Raw genomic sequence first — 7674 nt, 5'->3', positions numbered from 1 at the left:
TTACCGGGGGTTATTTTTTCCGTTTTCGGCGGTTTTAACCCCTAGAAAATACGTTACCCGCGGTTAGGAAAGCCGTTGGGAAAAGCTGCGTCGCTAAGTAATTTCCGGCGATTTTTTTCAAAACCGCCGATATTAGCGGGGGTTTTATGCAAACCGCCGGTATTAACGGGGGTTCTGTGAAAACCGCCGGTATTAGTGGGGGTTTTGTGAAAACCGCCGGTATTATTGGGAGTTTTTCAAAACCGCCGATATTAGTCGGGATTTTCCTAAAACCGCCGGGAATATGCAATTTAGATTTTTTTTTTATTATTTCTAATTTTGATAAAAACTCTTTAATATATCAATCTAATAATTTGAAAAATTAAAATTGAATATTATAAAATAAATAGTAAACATGTTTTAATACAACAAATTATTCAAATAATGATTTACATTTATACCTAATTACACCTTCTAATAAACTAACATATAAACTAATAAAGTCCTCTTTAAAACATATGATACAATAGGAACCTCACATAATTACTTAAAAATTCCCATTAAAATGTTCTAAAGTGTAAATTCCAGCAGAGTTGTTGAGTGAGCCCTTTTATTACTATTGATCTCTTTTTCTTCTTTGATGACCCACTAGTATCCTTGTAGGTAACCTTAAAACAATATAAACAAATATTAAGCATCAAAATTTAGTATCCAAACAAATATTAAGCATCAAAATTTAGTACCCTAAAACATTGTACGTAATCAAGAAAACAAATGCCCAATGAAAAATCAAACCTTGCACCGAAAGCTCCAACTTCTCGTTATTTGTTTCGACATTCAAAGCTTCACTCGAAGGATGATTCCCTCATCCAATTATTGATGGGAAGCAACACTGGAATTAGTTTTCTTTTGAAATCGAGGACTATAATACTTAACAATCAAATATGTTTAGATAATAACCATAATATTATATTATCATCCAAAAAATCATAATATTATAATATCAAATATAAATTTCTTATAGTCAAAATAACAATTACATTAGTAAAAATTCGGACCTTGAATTTTAATTTCCAGCAAAGCCATCTTAGATATCCATCATGTCAAAACATTCATCAGGTTTCAACTGTGGAGGTGTGTGGCCGGAACCCTGAAATTATTAAAGTAAAAAAATAATAGAACAAAGAACTAAAATATTATTTACATAAACATCATTCTCAATGCATGATTGTAATGATTTTGGAAGAAAGAGTTTCACCATTCAAACCACATTGTAGAGTTCATTAATCGTAATAATCAACAAAGTGCTTATTGCTAAAATTATGGGTGAAAGTCTATAGTATTGCAAGTGCTAACTAATTATTATAAAAGAAAACCACTATCAGCTCTATCATCTCACCTTGCGAATATGAAGTAATCAGGCCAACTATACTTTTTCATTAGCTTCCATGCTTGCTTTCTACCTTCCAACCAAATTCCCTAACCCTTTACTCATCTTTACCTAAATGAAACTACAAAATTATGAAAAAGCAAGACTTTTAGCAAATTTAAGTATCAAATAGCAATACTTTTTGGTGCATAATTTTAAGTCAAGATGAAGGGAGCCTACGATAATAACGTTGTAACATACCACTTCTATTTTGCCCAGAGCATTTTCCAACTTTCCATTTAGTCGTTGATTTTCTGCTGTCAAAGCTTCAATCTGCATATACATATATATATATATATATATATATATATATATATATATATATATATATATATATATATATATATATATATATATATAAAAGACAATAAGCAAACATAAAAATAATGAATATCATACCAAAATATAAGCTTAAAAGATGCATCAGAAACAATGATTGTGTGTGAAGCTTTTAAGGAGCCGATGCACAGAACAATTTTGTCAGTACTATTTCTCAATCGAAAGCATGGTGTGTGAATGTCAGCCAAATTAGAAAATATCAATCTACTGCCTTGAACTTTTGAAACTTATTATTTACTCATCTTCAGAATGGAAGTTGGGCATCATCATCAGGTGCAAGAGTGAAATCAGAGCAACCTGACTCTTAAAGCTCCATGTTGTGTATATTCTGCTTGTCTCCTCTCTTGAGTCCATATAATATTAGCAGCTTTTATGAGAAGGGGTAATGAATGAGCGGTGAGATTGTAGAATGCCGCCACAGCCCTCTTGTACTTTGTGTATGTTAGGAATTAAATGCAGAATGTAGGTCTCTGATTTTCCTTTCCTAGTTCAGCTTGGTTTTGATCTTCATAGTTCGAATACTCATTGTTTTTCAGCAGTGTTTTTGTCAACATTAACCAACTAAATCAATAACAGAAGTTGTAAATTGATAAAAAATAACTCAATATATCTAACAGTTTAAACAACTATCAAACTAAGTTCAATCATCTATTTGCAATTTAAAACAACGTCAATTTCAGGGTTAAATACATTTCCCATACCAAATATTTTCTTGCAGTAATCTATATCATGGAAATCTTAGCTAGCTTCACCCAAACCCTATTGTTTACCTGAGAAAGTAGTGGATCATGAGTATATCGTTTCTCAACTTCACCGTATATTGGTATCTGTTGATGAACCTTGCTAGAATGCTCTGATAGAAACATTTTTTTCCCAAATCACCACCAATCAGACCCATTTGATTCATCAATCACATGTTCCTCCTACTCACAGGCACCAATCCCCAACCAATCAGCTTCCCAACACCCTTGGAACTCAAAACCCCTTTCGCAACCTTAATCCTTGCAGCCCTAAAGGGAACCAATTCTCCCTGGGAAGCCAGCACATTTCTCCTTAGCCACGACGAAACAATCCGCCATCTCCGCCTTCAGTTTGATAAAAATCGCCTTCAGCAGAGTCCTCGACGCCACCACCTCCACCTTGCCGTCTCGACCTTGCCGTCTCGACCTTGCTGCCTCGACCTTGCCGCCTCAACCTTGCCACCTCGACCTCGACACTCAACCCAAGCAGGGGAAGACACTCCACGAACACGAAGCAGGGGAAGATTATGGTGCGGGGAAAGGGTTTGGGGGAAAATTTGATGAATGCAGCTGGAAGAGATGCTCCACGAACACGAAGCAGGGAAGATTGGGGTGCGGGGACGGGGTTTGGGGAAAATTTTAACGAAGGCAGCGGGGAAGGAGGGAGAGAATTAGGACACATTTAGGGAATTAGAAGGAAATAAAGTGCGAGAGAGGAGGTAATAATAATTTTAAGAGACTACCGGCGGTTTCATTAAATAACCGCCAGAAATATTCGGGGTTTTTAAAACCTCCATAAAATAACCTCTCCTAAAATTAAATATTTTTGTAGTGTAAGTTTCTTTCTTTTCATTTTTCACATTTTTGCAAGTGGTATAAGGGTAAGATAAGTTGCATTTTTACACTCGTCTCATCTTTCTGGAAACAAACATGTTGGAAAACCCACAAATCAATAATCATGCACACTATGCCACCCGAAACAATCATAGTATAAAAGATGGAACGTTTCATCTTTTACTATTGTAATTCAAATTAAACTCACCAAATTCAAATATTATCATGTCATTTAAAATCTTTTTTTTTTCTTGCATGGAATAATTTAAGATCTCTTATTCAAGTTCTAAATCCAAAAATTAATATTCAAGATTTATCATTAGTTAATTTGAAATGGGGACGTATCTATATGGATACAAATTTTTCACACTTTATTTTTAGAGTAAATATATGATTTTTTTTTAACTATGGTGTTTGTATACCAAAAATCAATAATTGTAAAAGAAATTGAGTGATGTCTTCAAGAAATAACAACTACACATGTTTTGTGGTTACAACATTTTCTTTGGACTTATTATGAATTACTATTGTTTCATGAAAAATTACTGTGTTGAAGATCTCACATTAACCAAAACCTAAGTCAATTATAAGTAAAAATAATCTTCAACTTATAAGTTGGTATTATGAGAATGAACTAGACTTAAAATATTATAGAGAAAAAAACATGCAACCTACTCATGCTATATTGGAGTATAAGTTTGATTATGTTAAGATGTAGCAGAGGTAGCTCATAAGGTTAAGGACAAGGAAGAAAAATTCAATAGAAGTCAATCTCCTTCCAATTATGTACACTTTTCTTTGTATATGTGTTGAACCACTTAAAGTACTTGCTATATATTAATTTTTTATGCAAAAAAATTAAGAAAATTGTGATATGATACTTATATTTAGAAGGATATGAAGATGGATTTTCAATGGAAGGTTGATTAACTCAAGTAGAAGTAGAATATTAAGGTTGATGAACAATTGTAGAAATAATATGACGCTTTAACTAAGATAAACTTAATTGTGTCCTAGATGTTATAAAATATTGGGATAAAACATGTGTTACATTCTCAAATTTGTTGTGTTAATATCTTTAGGATCAATTAACACTTATGAGGTACTATTCTTGAAGCTTTATCACAACTTCATCCTTAAATGGTACCTTAAATGGTTAAAGAAGGAAAATGTATTTAAATTACCTTTAATCTCGATTGTTAAGCGATGAGAAACTATTTAAATGTGGTTCCTCCCTTAATCCTTTTATATATCTTTTAAGGATAAAACCATGATAGAATTCTGAGTTTCAAAGTAGACAATATTTCAAATACAATTATTAACCATAACAGTATTATCTCAATAGACTTAAAATTGAAACATTGACATCATATGTGAGAATGGAAAAAAAGTTTCCAAAGATGAATATTATAATTCCCTTAATCATTGACTAAGTTAATGAAAAAGTGCTTCTAAAATAAACTTTTGATTTCTTTAAACCTAAAATTAAAAGTGGGAAAAAGATTCCAATTTTTTTATATTTAATCTATAATAATCCAAATACATCTTTTTTTAAGCCATTTAGATGACTTTACCCCACATTCAAATCCATATTTTTGGATTTTAAATTCAACCCACTTAATTGGATTTAGATTGGGTCATTTCTTAGATTTTGAAAATCCAAATCCTAATTCACTTAATTGGATTGGATTTAGATTCCATCATTGTTTCAATTTTGAAAATCCAAAATCAATGTGTTTAAGTCAAGCCAAGGTGACTGAGGACAAAGCTGAAGGACAAAACCAGTTGATCACAACTAAAGATCAGTCAAATCAACCATGGTTAAAGGTCGTCCCGAGTTGATCTCAATCAAAGATCAGCTCGAGATTATCGTTAGTTGATCTCAATCAAAGATCATCTCGAGTTGATCCTGACAGAAGATCGGCTTCAGTGGGTCTCGACAAAACATTAGCCCAAGCCAGTCTAGGACAAAGGACAACCCAAGTCAGTCTCAATCAAATATTGTGTCGTATTGGCAAGGGTCGAAGGTCAGCTTGTCGTACCTGATCAAGCTAGCCAAGACCGAAAGTCGATCGAGTCATCCCCAATCAAAGATTGGCTTGGGTCTATCTTGGTTGAAGGTCGGTCTAGATTAGTCCCAACCAAAGGTCAATCTGCATCGTCCCAATTGAATGTTAGCTCAAGTCGGTTCTGGTCAAGTCGATCCCAAAGGAAGGTTAGTTTGAATCAATCCCAACTGTAGGTAGGTCTCCATCAGTCACAGTTGAAGGTTGACCTGAGTCAACGTGGCCAATTTGGTTAAGGCCAAAGGTCAATCAATTTGACCCTGACCAAAGAACGGACTAAGTCATCCATGACTAAAGGTTGGTCCAAGTCATCCCAGTTGAAAGTCAGCCACCGCAATTTAGCCAAAGGTTGACCGAAGTTTGATGAGTCAATAATCGAATATAAACTGAGTTAGTTAGATATAGATCGAGTTGGCTCAAAGATTTGCCCAGTCTGCCTAGCGAAGATCGACCGATTCGACTTGGTAATAGATCAACCGAATTAGCCTGACTGATGTTTAATCAAATCTGCCCAATTGAAGGTTGACCAAGTCGGTCAGGTGAAAGTCAACAAAGTCAGTTCGATTGAAGGTCGAATAAGTCAATCCTAACGAATGTTAGCCTAAGTCGGCTCGAGTCGGTATCAGTCGAAGGTCCACCAAAGTGAGCCCCGATCAAAATTTTACCATAGTCAATAGTTTGCTCGTGTCAAATTTAACCAAAGAAGGTTATAAGTCAAGTCGAACATGACCTAAGGCTGATTCAAGTTAGCGCAAGCCGAGGCGGCCTAAGCGAAAGGGTCAAGCCGAGACGGTCTAACCCATATCACTATAAAAAAAAACTTATTTTACTGATGATTAAAATTTTTCGGTAATGCTTACAATTCATTGATAAATCAAAATTATAAACGATCAATAATTTGTCGATAAATATCATAATCTGGTTTATCTTCTTCCTCTTCATCTATTTGATTGAAAATTTCATCAAAGAAATACATCTTCTTTATCACCTTCAACCCCTCAAAAAACAACAAAATCATTCCATCATCCTCAACCTCATCTCCAAATTCACACAAGAAACCCACAAATTTAATTTCTTCTCTTCCAAATCCTTACTTTATGTAAGTGCTCCAAGTCTCCATTAATTACCATGTGTGAATAAGGAGGAATCTATGTGTGAAGAAGATGGAGGCACAACGGTTACTCATTATGGTGTTCCTAGATCTGCAATTGAAAACGGAGAAGAAAAGGAATGACATCGGTGATGCCAACAACATTGTCAAACATGTCACACGATGTGAGAGTGGAGGTAGCGCAACTGTGGAAAGTGATGATAACCCTATGGTGTTTATGCGTGAAGGTAGAGGAAGAAGGGATGTATTCTCACGACAGCGTGACAAAGCTCTAATCATAGCAACAACAACTTTAAGCAACAATAAAGGTACTAATGAAGATGCTCTGGATAGTGGTCTTGGCAGCACTAGAGTGACAAAGGAACATGTGAAGGGAGGAGAAAGTCATGGAAGGTCCAATAGAAATAAATACATGTGTGTGGTAATGTCATGGAAAGGAATGAGAAAACCTTGAGGCTTCTATGATTGAAGAAGAAGAAGAAATTTAGGTTGGAAAATTTATTGTTGTTTTTTACCGACAAATTTTAAGGTATATAATTATCGATGGATTTTATCGATGAAAAATTTATCGATAATTAAAATTTGTATTAGTAACAAATTTATTGACAGATTTTACCGATAAAATTAAATTTGTCGATAATTGAAATTTTAAAATTCTTAATAAACCAAATATTTTTATAGTGTGTCTAATGAATATAAATATATTAAATCAATCTCATTTATTTTAATATTATTAACAAAGTGATTTCGATTTAGTTTAAATCCAATTTAAATTGGATTGAAAAAAATATGAATCTAATTTATTTAATAAACTGATTTTTCAAATCTATTTTAACTAAGTCATCTATATTTAAGTTATAGATACAATCCATTTAGTTATATCTAGATTTGATATTAAAAATTCAATCCATACCCATTCTTCCTTACTTCCTTAGAATGAAGGACTTATTCTTATAATAGTTATATATTTGTTAAAAGTTAAGATACAAAATAATTTAAATATACATTTCTTCCTTAATTTTTTTAAATACTTTTGAAGAAAAAATGGTAATGAAATTATAAATTTCAAAATGAACAATAATTAATTCTAAAATTATTAATTATCTAAACAACTTGAGGTCAAAACAACTCTGAAAGTTGTTCCAAATATAATTGTGTTTTTTTTCTTCTCATTTT

At 33.2% G+C, this 7674-nt stretch overlaps 1 long non-coding RNA gene across 3 annotated transcripts; it reads right to left on the bottom strand.

The window, feature by feature from the left end:
• Positions 1-361: 361 nt before the first annotated feature.
• LOC108319325 (uncharacterized) lies at positions 362-3159 on the bottom strand. Of its 3 annotated transcripts, XR_008245446.1 has the most exons (6): positions 2518-3159; positions 2045-2308; positions 1610-1681; positions 1379-1490; positions 775-1129; positions 362-647 (listed from the first exon to the last, which is right to left on the bottom strand). It is a non-coding gene; the product is annotated as an uncharacterized LOC108319325 (long non-coding RNA). The 3 variants fall into 3 exon arrangements; XR_008245448.1 differs by lacking the exon at positions 1379-1490; XR_008245447.1 differs by lacking the exon at positions 2045-2308 and having other exon boundaries at positions 363-647.
• Positions 3160-7674: the final 4515 nt, after the last annotated feature.

This window comes from Vigna angularis, chromosome 9, assembly GCF_016808095.1.
Source record: "Vigna angularis cultivar LongXiaoDou No.4 chromosome 9, ASM1680809v1, whole genome shotgun sequence".
In the NCBI taxonomy this organism is placed as follows: Eukaryota; Viridiplantae; Streptophyta; class Magnoliopsida; order Fabales; family Fabaceae; genus Vigna; species Vigna angularis.
The sequence above is the reverse complement of the archived record's forward strand: the minus strand, read 5'-3'. Positions and strand labels throughout refer to the sequence as shown.